General features: G+C 34.9%; 1 protein-coding gene across 1 annotated transcript in view; it reads left to right on the top strand.

Moving 5' to 3' along the window:
* The first annotated feature begins 1,411 nt into the window (after positions 1-1,411).
* The window catches only part of apbb1ip (amyloid beta (A4) precursor protein-binding, family B, member 1 interacting protein), a 34,980-nt gene continuing 30,391 nt past the window's right edge, over positions 1,412-6,000 (top strand). The window contains exon 1 of the mRNA XM_028434284.1: positions 1,412-1,603. The gene's annotated coding sequence lies outside the window, so the exon portion shown is untranslated. The remainder of the gene's footprint in view (positions 1,604-6,000) is intronic.

Below are 6,000 nucleotides of genomic sequence, written 5' to 3'. Positions count from 1 at the left end.
TTTAAGAAAAAACCTTCAAAAACACCCACTGATTAGAAACTAGAAACTTGTGGGGAACAACAGCTCAAATTCTCATCAAGGTATTTTCAAATGGGTTGTATCATTTAAATAAAGTATTTATATGTTCATTTGTCTAATGAAAATGTGTCTAATGAAAATAACTACTTCTACAATAACATGATCCTTTATTTTTTTAACAAATAATCTATTCAAAAGATCCATTTAAAAAAGATCAACTTTCATAGTTTTTTGTGTGTAATGAAAATATTTGTAGTTGTATCTGGATCAGGTGTTGTCAGGCATTTTACTTGGTGGCGGCGCAGTGGTAGTAGGAAATCCCAGCAAATGGCAAAAATCAAATGTACTTTAGATGTGTCTCACCTTTGTCAGTTTGTAACAGACTGATGACTCATCCAGTTGAATCGTAAAGGCAGTGGCTATCCGTACGGTTGCCGTATCAATATACCGACATTCTATCCGTATTTAGCGCTCCTATTAGGCCAGTTTAGGTCACGTGACTAAGACTAAACCTAACCCAAAACCTAACCCTTACCCTTACACTAACCCTAAGGATGTTGGGTTATAACATAATCCTAAACCTAATCCTAACCCCTAAGACGCTGTGTACGTGGACTTGACATTCTGTTCGTACGCAGTGCCCCTTATTGGCCAGTTTAGGGCACGTGACTAAGACTAAATCTTACCCTAAACCTAACTCTAACCCTAACCCTAAAAATTGTTGCGATATTGGGTTATAACCTAACCCTAACCATAAGTATGTGTACTTTGGTAACCGGGGGTTGTCCGTACGGCAACCATACAAATAGACATTTTTAAATCTAATAGTATTATTTAATTGAAGACTGACAATTTATAAGGGGCTATAACTCCAATCGGAGCAAAAAAAAAAAAACATTGTAAAGCAGCCCAATTATAGTTACTAACCAACAGGGTGAAATATAAAAACAGGTATTGTGAAGCATTCATTTCCAACAAAAAAGTTTTCTCTTTGGTTTTTTAGAGCATTGAAACTAAGCTAGAGTCCAGTCTCCTATATACTGCTGTGACGTGCCACATCCTGCCGTCTGAGGACCTGCTGTAAATCAGTTTCAATGAGGTGAATTATTAACCGAGACCCGTCAGACCATATGCTGATTCAGCCATTCTTTCAGTCCAAGTGAAATGTGTCCTTCTTTTCTTTTCCTTCAGGCTCATACCACTGGGTTCAAGCAGTTTTGAGACAGAGTCTCCAACAGAAGCTATACCATTTACCTCAGATATGTGCCCCCTTGCTGCTTTCAAGCTGTTTGAGTTAGAGTTATTATTACTATGCTCACTGGGGTGGGGGCAGTGCTGCCCCGACAAGACTGTTGTGAAAGTGTTGAGTTCTCTTTGTAAGAATGCAGTTACAGGTCCAGACCTGACTTCCGCATTGAGCAGGAAGAAATCAACAGTCAGAGAGCCAGATGCAAGTCACATCAACACACTCAGCGTACCACCACTTGATCCTTGTTAGACAATAACATATTGAGCTGGAATTGATGTCTGTGAAGCTATTGTCTTAACACTGACTGCTGAAAGAAGGAATAATACACTTGGAAAGGTGAGTACATCTCGTAATGTTGGATGCTGTGCCTTCAAGAGTGAACAACCAGAATGTTTTTTTTTATCCATCTGTGAATCTTGAGTATTGTATTCGGGACTTTGACAATGAGTGTGACTTCTGTGGGTTATTCTGCCGCCAAGCAAGTATAATAAAACAAATTGTGAAAATTAAAATTTTCACAATTTACAGCATCACAAAGAATTAAAAACCTTTCTTAAAAAGCAGCATCAAAGCAGAGATAATAAACAATGATAGATAGAGCTTAATGAAGTCGGGGTAGTTTAACCTTTGATTTGATTAAAAAAGATGTCAATGTTACTGTCTTCGCTCTAACTGGGTGGAACCTGTTCTAATTCCAGACTGCTCTATGACTCAATGACCACATGAAACTGATAGGACTGGGCCAGTTCAAGGCTGATCGTGCTGTCTGGTTGTCACTGATAATAAGAGCATTTTGGCTTCTGAGATTCAATTAAATCCCAGAAACATGACCTCAGAAAAGTGATGAAGGTGTCCTTTGAGAGTTTTCTGAGTTTAATGTTTTTTTTTTTTTTTTTGTCTTTTGCATTAAGCAACATGACATCCCAATGTTCTTGTGTGTAGTAAAGATGAGAGGACTGCGTTCATCTACATTACTGTGCTCTGTCTGCTTTTTTAATTTATTTTCCGAAGCCCAAATATATGGTCTTATAAAAAGCGCACATCCTAAACTCTAAATACGTCAGTTTAAGACACGAGTAGTGTTTTGTGGTCTCAGTAAAAGAAGGACTTTCTGGACATAATGGTTAACATAATTCTCTCAATACAGCCACCTAAACCTTGTGTCTGTTTTCCATTTTCACGCCTGAAGCTCAAGTTACACGTGTGGACTTATAAAAGTAAACTTATATTTGACATATTTTAAGAGGTGATTCATTCCCAAAACGAACGCAAAAGTTCCTCACATGCTAACGTTTTTAAACCTTTTACCAATATTTGTTTACTTTTTATACATTGAGCAGGTTTTATACCCAAATGCAGAGGTGAAGGTGACAGATTACAACTACTCACATTACTGTAATTGAGTTGGGTTTTATGAGTACTTGTGCTTTTTTGAGTTTATTTCTAAATCATTAATGTTACTTGTACTTAAGTGCATTTTAAAAGAAGTAAAGTCACTTGTTACATTTCTACAACCAACTGTTACTGAGTAAATTATATATTTTTTTGTTTAAAAATGGACATTGTGAATCTACAGAAAATAAAATGACCAGACAACAATCAAACGCATCACAACATAGCCGACCAACCAGATTAAACGTACTGCACCGCACCAAAACAGCATTGAATGGAGGTTAATTTCTCAGTTTAAATGTTGATAAAGTTTATTTTAAATTGAATTAATTGGTGTTATTATCTTTTTTTTTTTTTTTTTTTTTTTAAGAATTGTACATTTTGACAAAGCTTTTATTTTATATAGATGTCTTTGTGGAAAAAAAAAAAAAAAAAAAAAAGACATTCCAATTGTGTAAGATTTTGTCTATTTTTTCTTAAAATTTATACATGAGATGTTTACTGTATATAAGGGAACCGTGGCAAGATTTATTTACCAAACAATAAATGTGGGGTGTGAAAATAACTAGTGACTTTTACCTTGAGTACTATTGAATTGAGCTACTTTTTACTTGTATTTGAGTATTTTATGTAAGACTTACTTGTACTTGAGTACATTTTCTATCAAGTAACAGTACTTCTACTTGAGAAAGATATATCAGTACTTTTTACACCTCTGCCTAAATGTTTTCAATAATTGAAACTGCTGGAAAAACTGTTGTTTTCATTGTGATTTCTGGAAACTAAGCTGGTGTAAAGAGTTTTTTGTAACAAGACAAATAGGGAGTATGTCAATCTAATCTCATGGATGTTTTGACCCAACAGTAGGTAGTGGAGGCCCAGTGGTTAGTGGGCTTGTAACTGCAGGGTCACTGCAGGTGGGAATCGTATGTGGGTCATCGCTGTAGGATGCAGGGCAAGTCGCTCAACCCTCACTGCTTCCCAGGCGCTACACCAAGACTGCACCTCAGGGATGGGTTAAAAGCAGAGAACACATTTAGTGTGTGTACCTGTACATATATGACAATAAAGTTTATTCTATGTAAATATTTATCTTAAAGAGGCACACAACTAAATGTTGTTCTTTCCTTACAAAGAAAACCAATTGTAAAGTTGTGCGTACTAAAATAAAGAAACATTTAGCAACAAACCACTTGTAAAAAACATATGTGAATTTCATTATGTTACTTTTGACCAGATTTACTGCAACATTTGTTAAATTTGTAATATTTTCTTTCCTCATAAAAATGTAATATCAATGTTAAATCATAAATCTAAATGTTACATTTAAATATACATGTTAAATCTAAATGTTAAATCATAAATTTAAATGTTACATTTAAATCTAAACGTGAAATCATAATTCTAAATGTTAAATTTAAATATAAATGATAAATTTAAATGCTAAATGTTAAATCTAAATATTAAATCTAAACCAAAATGTTAAATCTAAATCCAAAGGTTAAATCCAAATGTTAAATCTAAATTTAAATGTTAGACCGATGATAGCGCTCGTTTGCGTCAATTATCTTTTATTTTGGTACTTTTGGCAAATTTTCTTATTAGTTTAATATTTAGTTTCACTCGTGAAATTTAGATTTAATATTTAACAGTTAGATTTAGATTTAACATTGACATTATATATATCTATATATACTGTATATATATATATTTTTGACGAGATAAGCAAATTTCACAAATATTGCTGTAAATCTGGTCGTAATATAAAAAAATGTACATACGTTTTTGAAACGTGGTTTGTTTACAATTGGCGCCCCTTAAATGTTGGGTCAGTGGTGGCCTAGTGGTTAGGGAAACAGGCTTTAAATTCACTGTGGGGCCTTGAATAAGTCATTCCAGGACTCTTGCAATATAGTTTCCTAATCTTAATGAGACTTTCCTGAAAAAATAAAGGTTAAAAAGAATGAATAAAAACAAGTGCACGCAGTTCTGGGGCCTTAAAACATTAGTTTAATTTAAAACTTGGCTTTACAATTTGTGGAATATGGAAAAACAAAAGTCTCCTCTTCAAATAGTGTACAGTAAATTAAGCTTATCCTAAACTGTAAACAATATGTACTCCACTAATCGTAATTGAAATACAGTATATTACTTATTAACTCACATCTAGTTGTCATAGATATGTTGAGTCAAAGTTAATTCAAGAAACTATAAGTCATTTGAGGAAAAGTTGTTATTACGGGTAAAATTGCTACCTGTAGCTAAGAGCTGCTTTGCTTGTTTTGGTTTGACAACAAGAAATGAGCAAATAAGTTTTGAGTCATGACAAAATGATACAAAATCCACTTCAGTTGTTTTCCATCAGGATCTTTAGAAAACCAGGACACACAATTTGACAGATTTTAACACAGCTAGCTGACCGTTTCCATTGTATGCTAGGTTTAGCCTTCTGTAGTTCAAAATAAAGACCACATTTTTATACATTTTAAAACAACATTGTTAAGATAAAAGTGTAACGGTTTGGTATCCTACTGTATTCTATCTAAAAAGGACAATTTTATTTGAAGAATTGTTAGCCAGGAGCTAATATGTATCTTATCATTATGAAGATCATGAGGATGAAACTTGTCAAAGTCCGAGGCATTTTGAGAATTTCCCGCAAATCAATTACAGCGCTCGGATTCAACGCTGACTATCCAAACACACAATAAGCAATGCAAACGTAATGCAAACCATTTGCTCCACTTTTATTCATTCATGGCGTGACCACATGTGACACCCTTTATCAATCGTTATTCTTTGAATGGGACACGTCCTCTTAATGTGTGTGGCCTCCGAGAGCAGCTGTAAGTGATCCGACGAGCCGCTTGCCTTCTCTGACGTTACACAATAAAAATGGCGTCAGGGCCATGGCGGCGGCGGCGGCGGCGGCTGTGGTTACAAGAGAAATTATTGTCACAAGGACGTATAAAGTGTGATTCAATCTAGTACATTGTTTTGATCAGGATTTCTTTGGGTGAGGTGTAAAGTGTAAAGTTTTGTAAAGTAGGTCAAGAGAAAGAAGGATTCAACTTTCAGGGGAACTTCACCAGTTAAATATTAACTAACCCTCCAGATGCGTAGAAGTACAGGCAGTGTTTAACTGCTGTCATCGTTTACAAAAACATTTAAGCAAGTGACAGGAAATCTTCTCTGCACCACTTCCTCTGTAGGGCAACCCATTTGTGAGAAGAAAAAAAAAAAAAGAGGACGTTGCACCTTAAAGCTAGGGTAGGCGATTTCCTCCAGATACACTTTTTTTTACGTTTTTGGCTGAAATTGTCTTTATGTCCTGACAGAAA

Source organism: Gouania willdenowi, chromosome 20 (assembly GCF_900634775.1).
Source record: "Gouania willdenowi chromosome 20, fGouWil2.1, whole genome shotgun sequence".
Lineage (NCBI taxonomy): Eukaryota > Metazoa > Chordata > Actinopteri > Blenniiformes > Gobiesocidae > Gouania > Gouania willdenowi.
This window is presented reverse-complemented; position numbering and strand designations above follow the sequence as displayed.